Here is a 12,825-nt window from a genome sequence, read left to right as displayed (position 1 = left end):
ATGGTATCTAGAATGGTGTGAATGTATGTGGGAAAATCCCCACTTCCCTTAATTTATTATGACTATCTCCGGGAAATATCCTATTCTACCGGGCATTTTTATTTGTGAATTATTGTAAAAATTATTTCCTCCTAAGCTATTCTGTTTAAAGCAATGGTTTTATACAAAATAATAGTGATAGTTTAAATGGGATTTTGGTAATTTAGGTTCTTTAATAAATATAGTAATTGATTATGATAGAGTTTAGTTTCGTAGGGAAACTAATAAAGTCAAAAGCAAGATATGGTGTTTCCCCTGCCCATGATAAAGCATGGGCTGCAGAGAATAGAAAACAAGAACAAGGAAATGTCACATACCTAGTTTCTTTTGAGGATCCATATGGATTGTGGTTTAGGTTAATGATTAAGAAAAACAATTGTGCTGTAGAATATTATTTTAAAGTATGTTACTTTTTATGTTGCATTTGTTTAACTCTGTGAAGTTGTGTTATGGTACTTGTCTAAACACCCGACGGTCTAATAAAGAACTGAAGCCAATAGTGAGGCATGAGAAAGGACAGAAGGGGCTGGCAGGCAGAGAATATGTAGAAGAATTCTGGGAGTAAAAATGATCAATGAATGAGAGAGAAGAAGGAGGACATCAGAGTCAGCCAACCAGATACACAGCCAGTGCCAGTAGGAGTAAGAGTAAGAGTAAGATTTACAGATGTAAGAGAATGGGAAAAATCCCAGAGGCAAAAGAGAGATGAGTTAATTGAAGTTAAGGAAAGCGGGCAAGAAACAAGTCAAACTAAGCCCAGGTGTTTACAAGTAAGAATAAGCCTCCTTGTGTGATACATTTGGGAGCCGGGTGGTAGACCACCCAAAAGAGTAAAAAATGAACAAGAACACAATTGTGTCCCAGAAGTTAAGCTAGCTCAAGTTCTTTTAATCTTAATGTTGAGAGATGTGACATGGGCTTCAGTGTGCATCATAGCTAAAAAAAAAGCTTTCAATATGACTTATAGATAGGATAAGATAATTTTGTTAATAACTTTGAGATGAAAAACTTGGGGAAACCATCTAAAGTTTAGAAAGGCACATAGTTGAGTGAGGGACTCATCGAGGTCAAGAAACAAGAACAAAGCAGCCTAGTTATTATTTGCAGATGGATCTTTCTTGTTAGGATAGTTTGGCAATCCAAGATGATGATTAATTCCTTAATGCCTTAAATCCTGATAATTAATTCAAAGACAGTGATTAATAAATGCCCATTTATGCCCTCTGCTTCCTGATACAAAAAAGCTATTGATGAATGAATACACAATCTGAGTATTTAAAAGACAGAAGAATGATTGTTTTTTATACATAATAATTTGGGTTTGTGATTCTTTTAAGATTGTTCATAGGATTACCATTTGAGATAAGTAATAAAATTATCGATCCTTCCTTTGTAACCACAAAATTCAGCCTGGCAGTAAAACAATCGTTGAGAAATATATCTTACTGGCTTATATTCTGTTAATCTATATATATTCTTTTAATCTATACCAAGTTGCTTGGATATGAATGTATGTGGGTTCGTGGGATAATTTGTTTTACATCCATAATATGTAGGATGTTTAATCACTTGAGGGAAATTGGAAATTATGTTTTCTAACTCTATTCATTGTACTCATGCACTTGACAAATAGAATGTAACCACATTGTAAGTTTTATATTGCCTGAGAGATTTTGTTCAGATGTACAAGCTGTAACAGAAACATAGAGGAAGAACAGAGAGAAAATGATGGAGAAATACAAATGTTTGTGCATGTTTCCTCCTTTTTTGTTGGCCCCAGAGAGTTAAATTTTGTCCTCTCTCTGGCCCCAGCGAATTAAGTTTTACACCCTCAGATAGTAAAGTCAAATTAAGTGATTAGTTTGCTGACTCTATGGCTTCCTCTTCAATCCTTGAGCTCCTGAAGGCTGGTCATCATTTCAATGATACCATTTACCACACACACAAAGTTAGTAAGCAGATAAAATCCAGTTCATTAGTGAACTCATCACCTCACAGATTTACTACTGGTGCCATGAGGAGACATCCTATTGGCAAGTAGCAGTGACAAAGGCATGAGTTGGTAAAATGTGATCACAAGAGTACAAGAAGCCAGAGGATTCTGAGCATTTCCAGCTTGGGACTTTTTATTACCATAATGTCTGGAGAACTCTATTAACCCCTTCTGAGGGAGATCTATTCCCACTAACAACCACCTCTAAGGTTCCACAACTTGTGAATAATGAGTCCTTAAGACCAAAGACAGCAAATCATAGACAGCTAGAGATGTTCAAGGCATAGCCTTCCACATTCAACCCAATGTATCATTTACATTTCTAGTACTATTTTGATGTGTTTTCACTAGTCAGAGTGTCCTAACTGTTCCTGTCTAGTTGTGCTGTCTCTTCATGCCTCACCCTCCATTGCAGGCTTGTATTGTTCCCCATTATCTGAAGAACCAACTGAATCTAGTCAGGAGAGAAAGTAAGACTTAAGTCATTGCCAGAGAAGTAGGACACATGAATTCAATGAATCTAAGATTTGATTGAAACCTGGCGGTGATAAATGATCTACAGAGAATGTGTAGAGATAAAGTGAATTGCATAATATATGAGAGAATTAAGTTACTTAAAGAGATTGAAAGCTGGGCACATGTGATAGCTCAAAGATAATCAATTGCCTTGTATGTCACAAGACCTGAGTTTGGATCCTCAAAATCCATTCAAACATGGTGATGAAGCCTGTTTTTTTTTAAACCTAGTACCCCTACTATGACATGAGAGGTGGTGACAGGAGATTGCCTACAAGCTTAGGACCTGCCAATGTGCCATACAAGGGATGTACAAGAAGGAGATTGTCTCAAACAAGGTAGAAATCAAGGTTCAACACCTGATATTATCATCTGTCTTTAGCATAAGAACACCTACATTTTCACATTTGCATGCACTTCATCATAAACACTAATACATACATGCATAAAAAGAAAAGCTAGAAGCCAAGTGAAATGATGTGTCACACATATGTAATGCAAAAATTAAGAAGGGAGGCGAGCCTGGGCTACCAAGTGAGTTCCAGGAAAGGCGCAAAGCTACACAGAGAAACCCTGTCTTGAAAAACCAAAAAAAAAAAAAAAAAAACAGAAGGGAGAGCCCAAAGACCAGGGATTCAACGTAATTTTCAATTACATAATGAATTTCGTGTCAACTTGGGATACAACAGATCCTGTCTCAAAACCAAAAAAACCAAAAGCATGTTAGTGAGTGCACCAAAAATAAGCTAATAAGAAATATTGATAATAATTAATAGCAGTTCTGCTTTGGAAAATTGTCTTAAAAGGTATTTGGGGACATGAATTACAAAGTGTATTCCCAACAAGGCTGTAGTTGGAAGATTTCATGTGTCCTGACCTGCTGGTGATAGGGACACATCTCTCCCACTTGCATCCCCCCCAAGTAAATACACAGAAGCTTATATTAATTATAACTGCAAGGTCATGGCTCAAACTTTTTGCTAGCTATTTTTTATATCTTAAATTATCCCATAACTATTAATTTGTGTATCTCCACATGTTCTGTGGCTTTAACTGCATAACTGTGGCTCACTGGCATCTCTTCTCTCATTCTTCCTGTCTCTCTCTTTTAATTTCTACCCTGCCTCTAAACTGCCTTGTTATAGGTCAAATGGCTTTATTTATCAACTAATCAAGCAACACATATTCACAGAATACAGAATGACACTTCCTCACCATTTCCCCTTTTCTGTCTAAACAAAAGGAAGGTTTTAACTTAACATATTAAAATTACAAATAACAAAATAGTTATCAAGCAATAATTACAGTTACAATATCTAATCTATTTGTATTTTGTAAAATTAAAGAAAATATTCTATCTGTCCTATATGTGTGAGTCTAAGGTTTCGTATGTAATTTAACTTTTATCATAACCAAGGGAAATTATAATTAGAACTATCTAGTCTTCAACTACATCAAAGACCCCAGAAGGATATATTACTTAAGTAAGCAAGAAATACATTGTACGCAACTTCCAAAAATCTAGAATGACAGAGAGAGCTGGCTACCTGAACAGTTACATGCAACATTGTTGCATCCTTAATTAGTCTATAGGCCTAGTGTCTCTCAGTTGCTTCTCTCTGTGTCCTGTGGAATGTCTGGCAGTCTCATCTGTTAAGTAGGTACCTGAAGAACCATCTTATCTTGCAAAATTCAGTGGTCACCTTTTATGGGTCCTGCATGTCCACTTAATTCAACATATTTATTGTCAAGCAATCAAGGCAAGGGCAATTTTTTGTCCGTTGGCTAACTTTTGCAACAAAGAAAGCAAACTTCATAATGAGTTTCTTCAAGGCCCATTATCTTCTCTGAAGTAGACTGGTGCTGCCAGGAGCAGACATGTCTCAATGTCCAGAAAGTCAAAGTTCTTAAAATATTTTAAATTCCATATTCTTTAGGTCTTTGAACTGTTTGAAGATTACGTACATAATTGAAATATATCTATGTATATCTAGACAACTTAACTAACATGACTACAAGTTTGATTATCTTAGATGATTAACTATGAATATGTATTTCTTAATGATACATTACAACTTTAAATGAGTTGCACAAAAAAAAATAATTCCAAAAAGAGTATAAATATACATACAGCACAAAAAAATTAACTTTAAATTTGTATCAATAAACTAAAATCCATAGCAATGTAAAACATTTTTAAATAATAAGCTACCCTTTCATCTTGTCATATCTATAACATTCTCTTTTCCTCTTGAGAAATAAATTGTATTTATAATCCACCTGCTTTAAACAAAAATAAACATTTATAAACAATATTTTGGGAATTTAGGAGTAGCTTCTCATACTACCCCTGCTGATTGAGGGTGCTGGTAATCTTAGGGGAATCCTGAGAAAATGTGAGATAATGTTCAAGTCCTGGGAAGCCTGGTTATAACCATTCTTGACAGGTACCACCTGTTAAGGTTCAGGATGTCTGGCTTGATCAAATCTGAACCTTCTTAATCTGGAACAAATCCATAGCCTCTGGCTTTCTGTGGAAAAAAACGCAGAGCCTCCTTTCCAAAGCAACATATCCTTAGATCCAAATTTTTAAGTCAAAATACCTTTAAAATACATATATTGGTTTAACAAAGCAGCCCTTATAATCAAATGTCTTTCTACAGTTAAAAATCTCAATGACAACATAATCCAGACTCTGTGTATGATTTCCATCTTTATGTGGCTCATTTTTATATTACTTTTACTGTCTCTTTAAAGACTTTACTCTTTAAAACCTATTTTATATAACTCTCTATATTCCTTTTCCTCTCTCTTCTAAGCCTATATATATTTTTACACACACTATAAACTCTTTAGGGTTTATCCCATTTGAATCTGTCTCATTGTGAGTCTATTGCTTTAAACTGCAGTGGCTAGTACTGAAGTGACAGTCTTGGGTGCTGACTCTGCCCACCTCAGCTTTTCAACATGGTGGAGATAATTCACCATTGTCTCTAGGAGCCATGATGTCCACTGACTCCAGGAGGCTGTGGGTCTGTGCTTCCACCCAGAAATGTGTAGCCCAAAGCCTCTTCCTTTTTTTCTTTTGTCCATACCATCAAAAGCTAAATCCACAATGCAGCATGGGGATGCTTCTCTATACTCTGGAGGGAATCTGCCATGCTCAAGCCCACATGCCACAAACCTGCCATACTCAAGCCCTCAGGCTGCAGCTGGCCTGACAGACACACTAGGAAGCTGTTTTTAGCTCCCTTTTAGAATCCTTTTTTTTAAACTTTCTCAAGTTTTGGGTGGAAATTCTTGCCCCATGTTGGGCACTAAATGTAGCTTGAGCTTTCCTGTGTCCTGCCTGGCCCACAGCCACCCAGAACCAATTTAAACACACAGAGGCTTATATTAATTATAACTGCAAGCTTTTTTCATTGTAGCTTTTATATCTTAAATTAGCCAATAAATATTAATCTATGTATTTTTAAATTTATTATATGTTACACTTTAATTGATAAGTATCAAATTATGAGACCTAGTGGCTGTATCCAACAACAAACAACCACAAAATTTTAGTGTTAGTGGTAAGTAATATTCAATAACAAGTCAAGTACATTCTTGCCACCTGGACAACTTCCTGAGGAAGTCTGAAAGCTCCAGTTACAAATATGTAAAGCATGGCATCTCATAATATGACAGAAAGGAAGATTACCATCAATAAAGCAACCTGTTGAGTAAAATCAAAAGAAGGTATGTATCAAGGTTATATAACCACATTAATAATTACATGAATGACCAGAGTGAGGTACATAAGTAAACTGGTAGAGAAAGAGGTGTGGGGGAAGAGGAGAGAGAGAGAGCAGGAAAAGTAGAAAGAGACTGGGGATTTTAAACATGTATATTTGGAGAAAATACAAATCTCTAGAAACTTGTGGATAAAGAAATAAATTTTCAATGGTTTATTGTATTTTTATTTTTGTATGTTTATATGTTCTTATGTGAGTACAAGTCTGTGTGTGTGTGTGTCTACAGAGCTGAGAGTGTTGGTTTCCTCTGAAGCTAGAGTTACAGGAAGTAGTGAGCCACTCTGTGAGGGCTCTGGGAAACAAAGCACCTTCTTCTAAAAAGCATTAAGTTCTTTTGGCCAGAGCCTTCTGTCAAACTCCTATGATAATATAATTTTAAAGAATAAGCTATACTGTAAAATGAAAAGTATAAAGTAGCACAAAATGATCTCCACAACAAATACATTGTAAATGAATTAAATAGTGATACAAAAAGGAATTGTGTGGTAATGATATGACAATGGGTAAAATGCTTATCATGTAAACCTGATGACCAGACCTCAGTCTCTATAAACCATATAAATTAGAAATGGACAACTGACTCCACAAGGTTTTTCTCAGGTTCTTCCAAATGTTCTGTGAGATGTGGGTACCACACAGACACTTATGCACACATGTACACTAGATCACAATAAATAAGAAAATTTTAAAAGAAAAATATATCATGGTGTGAAGGCAAGGTGAAAGATGTGGGACAATCCAATAAGAACAAAGATAATATAGGAAGAAGGTATGAGTGGGAATTCCAAGATATCTATCACTCTATGGGAAAAAATCTAAGAGGTGTTACATTAAAATTATCTACTGATAACTTTTTTTTTAATTTTTATTTTGCAATACAATTCAGTTCTACATATCAGCCACAGATTCCCTTTTTCTCCCCCCTCCCCCTCCTCACCTTCCCCCCAGCCCGCCCCCCCATTCCAATCTCCTCCAGGGCAAAGCCTTCCCCACAGACTGAGATCAACCTGGTGGACTCAGTCCAGGTGGGTCCAGTCCCCTCCTCCCAGGCCGAGCCAAGGGACCCTGCATAGGCCCCAGGTTTCAAACAGCCGACTCAAGAAGTGAGCACAGGACCCGGTGCCACTGCCTGGATGCCTCCCAAACAGATCAGGCCAATCAACTGTCTCACCCACTCAGAGGGCCTGATCCAGTTGGTGACTCCTCAGCCATTGGTTCATATTTCATGTGTTTCCGTTTGTTTGGCTATTTGTCTCTGTGCTTTATCCGACCTTGGTCTCAACAATTCTCGCTCATATAAACCCTCCTCATTCTCATTAATTGGACTCCCAGAGATCCACCTGGGGCCTAGTCATGGATCTCTGCATCCAGATCCCTCAGTAGTTGGATGAGGTTTCTAGCACGACAATTAGGGTGTTTGGCCATCCCATCACCAGAGTAGGTCAGTTCGGACTGTCTCTCGACCATTGCCAGCAGTCTGTTGTGGGGGTATCTTTGTGGATTTCTGTGGGCCTCTCTAGCACTTTGTTTCTTCCTATTCTCATGTGATCTTCATTTACCATGGTCTCCTATTTCTTGTTCTCCCTCTCTGTTGTTGATCCAGCTGGGATCTCCCACTCACCCAAGCTCTCTTTCCCTCGACCCTCACCCTTCACTACCCCCACTCATGTCCAGGCTGTTCATGTAGATCTCATTCCATTTCTCTGTCATTGGGTGATCCCTGTGTCTTTCTTGGGGTCCTGTTTTCCAGGTAGCCTCCCTGGTGATGTGAGTAGCAGTCCAGTCATCCTTGTTCCACATCTAGTATCCTGTTATGAGTGAGTACATACCATGTTTGTCTTTCTGAGTCTGGGATACCTCACTCAGAATGATTTTTTCTAGGTCCATCCATTTGTCTGCAAACCTCATGATGTCATTGTTTTTCTCTGCTGAGTAGTATTCCATTGTGTATATGTACCACATTTTGTTTATCCATTCTTCAGTTGAAGGGCATCTAGGTTGTTTCCATGTTCTGGCTATTACAAACAACGCTGATATGAACATAGCTGAACAAGTGCTCTTGTGGTGTGGTTGAGCATTCCTTGGGTATATGCCCAAGAGTGGTATAGCTGGATCTTGGGGGAGATGGATTCCCAATTTTCTAAGAAAGCGCCATATTGATTTCCAAAGTGGTTGTACAAGCTTGCACTCCCACCAGCAGTGGAGGAGAGTTCCCCTAGCTCCACATCCTCTCCAGCATAAGGTGTCTTCAGTGTTTTTGATCTTAGCCATTCTGACAGGCGTAAGGTGGTATCTCAGAGTTGTTTTGATTTGCATTTCCCTGATGATTAGGGATGTTGAGCAATTCCTTAAATGTCTTTCAGCCATTTGAGTTTCCTCTGTTGAGAATTCTCTGTTTAGTTCTATAGCCCATTTCTTAATTGGACTGTTGGGCATTTTGATGTCTAATTTCTTGAGTTCCTTATATATTCTGGATATCAGTCCTCTGTCAGATGTGGGATTGGTGAAGATCTTTTCCCATTCTGTAGGCTGTCGCTTTGCTTTGTTGACCGTATCCTTTGCCCTACAAAAGCTTCTCAGTTTCAAGAGGTCCCATTGATTGATTGTTTCTCTCAGTGTCTGTGCTACTGGTGTTCTATTTAGGAAGTGGTCTCCTATGCCAATGCGTTCAAGACTACTTCCTACTTTCTCTTCTAGCAGGTTCAGAGTAGCTGGATTTATGTTGAGGTCCTTGATCCACTTGGACTTAAGTTTTGTGCACGGTGATAGATATGGATCTATTTGCAGCCTTCTACATGTTGATATCCAGTTTTGGCAGCACCATTTGTTGAAGATGCTTTCTTTTTTCCATTGTGCACTTTTGGCTTCTTTGTCAAAAATTATTTGTTCATCGGTGTGCGGATTAATGTCAGGGTCTTCAATTCGATTCCATTGGTCCACATGTCGGTTTTTATGCCAGTACCAAGCTGTTTTTATTACTGTAGCTCTATAGTACAGCTTGAAGTCAGGGATTGTGATGCCTCCAGAGGTTGTTTTATTGTACAGGATTCTTTTGGCTATCCTGGGTTTTTTGTTTTTCCATATGAAGTTGAGTATTATTCTTCCCAGGTCTGTGAAGAATTGTGTTGGTATTTTGATGGGGATTGCATTGAATCTGTAGATTGCTTTTGGTAAGATTGCCATTTTTACTATGTTAGTTCTGCCTATCCATGAGCATGGGAGATCTTTCCATTTTCTGACATCTTCTTCAATTTCTTTTTTCAGGGAATTAAAATTCTTGTCATATAGGTCCTTCACTTGCTTGGTTAGTATTACCCCAAGGTATTTTATGTCATTTGTGGCTATAGTAAAGGGTGATGTATCTCTGATTTCCTTCTCCGCTTTTTTGTCCATTGTATATAGGAGGGCTACTGATCTTTTTGAGTTGATCTTGTATCCTGCTATGTTCCTGAAGGTGTTTATAAGCTGTATCAGTTCCTTGGTGGAATCTTTGGGGTTGCTCAAGTATACTATCATGTCATCTGCAAATAGGGAAAGCTTGACTTCTTCCTTTCCAATTTGTATCCCCTTAATCTCCTTATGTTGTCTTATTGCTCTGGCTAGAACTTCAAGTACTATATTGAATAAGTATGGGGAGAGTGGACAGCCTTGCCTCATTCCTGATTTTAGTGGAATTGCTTTGAGTTTCTCTCCATTTAATTTGATGTTGCCTGTTGGCTTGCTGTAAATTGCCTTTATTATGTTTAGGTATGTTCCCTGTATTCCTGATCGCTCCAAGACCTTTATCATGAAGGGGTGTTGGGTTTTGTCAAATGCCTTTTCAGCATCTAGTGAGATGATCATGTGGTTTTTTTCTTTGAGTTTGTTTATATGGTGTATCACATTGACAGACTTTTGTATGTTGAACCATCCTTGCATCCCTGGAATGAATCCTACTTGATCATGGTGGACAATTGTTTTGATGTGGTCTTGGAGTCTGTTTGCCAGTATTTTATTGAGTATTTTTGCATCAATGTTCATGAGGGAGATCGGTCTGTAGTTCTCTTTCTTTGTTGTATCCTTGTTTGGTTTGGGAATCAGGGTAATTGTAGCCTCATAGAAGGAGTTTGGTAATGTTCCTTCTGTTTCTATTGTATGGAACAATTTAGAGAGTATTGGTATTAACTCTTCTTTGAAGATCTGGTAGAATTCTGCACTGAAACCATCTGGTCCTGGGCTTTTTTTGGTTGGGAGACTTTTAATGACTGTTTCTATTTCGTTAGGGGTTATTGGACTATTTAAATAGTTTATCTGGTCTTGATTTAATTTAGGTATGTGGTAACTATCCAGAAAATTATCCATTTCTTTTAGGTTTTCCAGTTTTGTGAAATAGAGGTTTTTGAAGTATGACCTGATGATTCTCTGGATTTCCTCAATGTCTATTGTTATGTCCCCCTTTTCATTTCTGATTTTGTTGATTTGGATGCTCTCTCTCTTTCTTTTGGTTAGTTTGGATAAGGGCTTGTCTATTTTGTTGATTTTCTCAAAGAACCAACTCTTTGTTTCATTAATTTTTTGTATTGTTCTCTTTGTTTCTATTTTATTGATTTCAGCTCTCACTTTGATAATTTCCTGGCATCTATTTTTCCTGGAAGACTTTGCTTCTTCCTGTTCTAGAACTTTCAGGTGTGCTGTTAAGTCACTAGTGTGAGATTTCTCCAGCTTATTTATGTGGGCGTTTAGTGCTATGAATTTCCTTCTTAGTACTGCTTTCATAGTGTCCCATAGGTTTGGATATGTGGTGTCTTCATTTTCGTTGATCTCTAGGAAGTCTTTAATTTCTTTCTTTATTTCTTCCTTAACCCATTGGTGATTCAGGTGGGTATTGTTCAGTTTCCATGAGATTGTAGGTTTTCTGTAGTTTTTGTTGTTGTTGAAATCCAATTTTAGACCATGGTGGTCTGATAGAACACAGGAGGTTATTCCAATTGTTTTGTATCTGTTTAGATTTGTTTTGTGACCAAGTATGTGGTCGATTTTAGAGAAGGTTCCATGGGGTGCTGAGAAGAAGGTATATTCTTTTTTGTTAGGATGGAATGTTCTGTAGATGTCGATTAAGTCCATTTGAGTCAGACATCAGTCTCTGTAAACCGTATAAATTAGAAATGGACAACTGACTCCACAAGGTTTTTCTCAGGTTCTTCCAAATGTTCTGTGAGATGTGTGTACCCACACAGACACTTATGCACACATGTACACTAGATCACAATAAATAAGAAAATTTTAAATGAAAAATATATCATGGTGTGAAGGCAAGGTGAAAGATGTGGGACAATCCAATAAGAACAAAGATAATATAGGAAGAAGATATGAGTGGGAATTCCAAGATATCTATAACTCTATGGGAAAAAATCTAAGAGGTGTTACATTAAAATTATCTACTGATAACTTGCCACAACCTATAACTACCTTGGAACAGATTTTTAATGAGGAATTATCTAGATCACATAAGCCTGTGGGTATATCAATGAAAGATTGTCCTGATTGTTAATTGATGATGTAAAAGGTGAAGAATTATTGTGGCAGCCCCATTCTCTACTCAGGTGGGTTCAGGAAATATTAAGGTAAGAGAATATTAACTGAGGGCAAGAAAGCAAGAGCAAACATTTATTGTCTCTCTACTCTTGTCTGTGAACACACTGCCTTAAATTACCTGCCTAGGCTTCTCATCAAAAATAAACTGTAACTTGGAGTTGTAAACAAAATTAGCCCTTTTTTCTCTAGGTTGCATTTTATTAGAACAGATGCCAGATAAGATAAAGGAGTAATTTAGAATACCATATATACAAGACCAGAAAATATATTTCCCTCATAAAATTATAATTAAAGAAAGTACATTGAAACTGGCAAGGGAGAAACACTAAGTCAAATGTAAAGGAAGGTCTGTCAGAATAACAGATTTTTCAAATGAGATTTTAAAATGCAGGAGGGCCTGGAAAACTGAGCTACATGATAGCTCACAATGCTATATTCCTGCCTCTGTGGCACAAGACACATATCGAAAAAACACACATGCGTGCAACAAAACCCTTCTACACATAACACAAAATAAACCTGTAAAATAGTCAGTCCTGACCCTGCCTCTCATCTGCCACTTCTGAAGCCAAGAGAAGGCACAGCAAAAACTGAGGCTCAACAACTCAGCTACCACAGAAGCTCATATCCTCAGTCTTTAGTTGGCTCTCTCCGACATCTACTCTATCTACAAGCTGCTGGATATGATGGAAAGAGCTGGTCCTGTGAAACCATAGCCACAGAATTTCCTTGATTTTGAGCAATAGTAGGATATCTGAGAGGAGTCTGGATGAGGGTTCAGTATTGATGGTATTGCAGAAGCCAGAAGCCCTGGACCAGACCAGCCATTTATTGCAATGAACATTTGAAATTAAAGCTTTTTGGGTAAAAGGGTCTGTGGTGTGACACACAACAGCTCCCAGTGCAACT

At 37.6% G+C, this 12,825-nt stretch overlaps 1 protein-coding gene across 2 annotated transcripts in view; it reads right to left on the bottom strand.

Annotated features, from left to right (window-relative positions):
* LOC131901617 (sulfotransferase 2A1-like) overlaps positions 1-12,825 on the bottom strand; it is a 40,796-nt gene that overhangs the window by 17,959 nt on the left and 10,012 nt on the right. The window lies entirely within an intron of this gene.

The sequence above is a fragment of the Peromyscus eremicus genome, unplaced genomic scaffold (assembly GCF_949786415.1).
Source record: "Peromyscus eremicus unplaced genomic scaffold, PerEre_H2_v1 PerEre#2#unplaced_143, whole genome shotgun sequence".
Lineage (NCBI taxonomy): Eukaryota > Metazoa > Chordata > Mammalia > Rodentia > Cricetidae > Peromyscus > Peromyscus eremicus.
The sequence above is the reverse complement of the archived record's forward strand: the minus strand, read 5'-3'. Positions and strand labels throughout refer to the sequence as shown.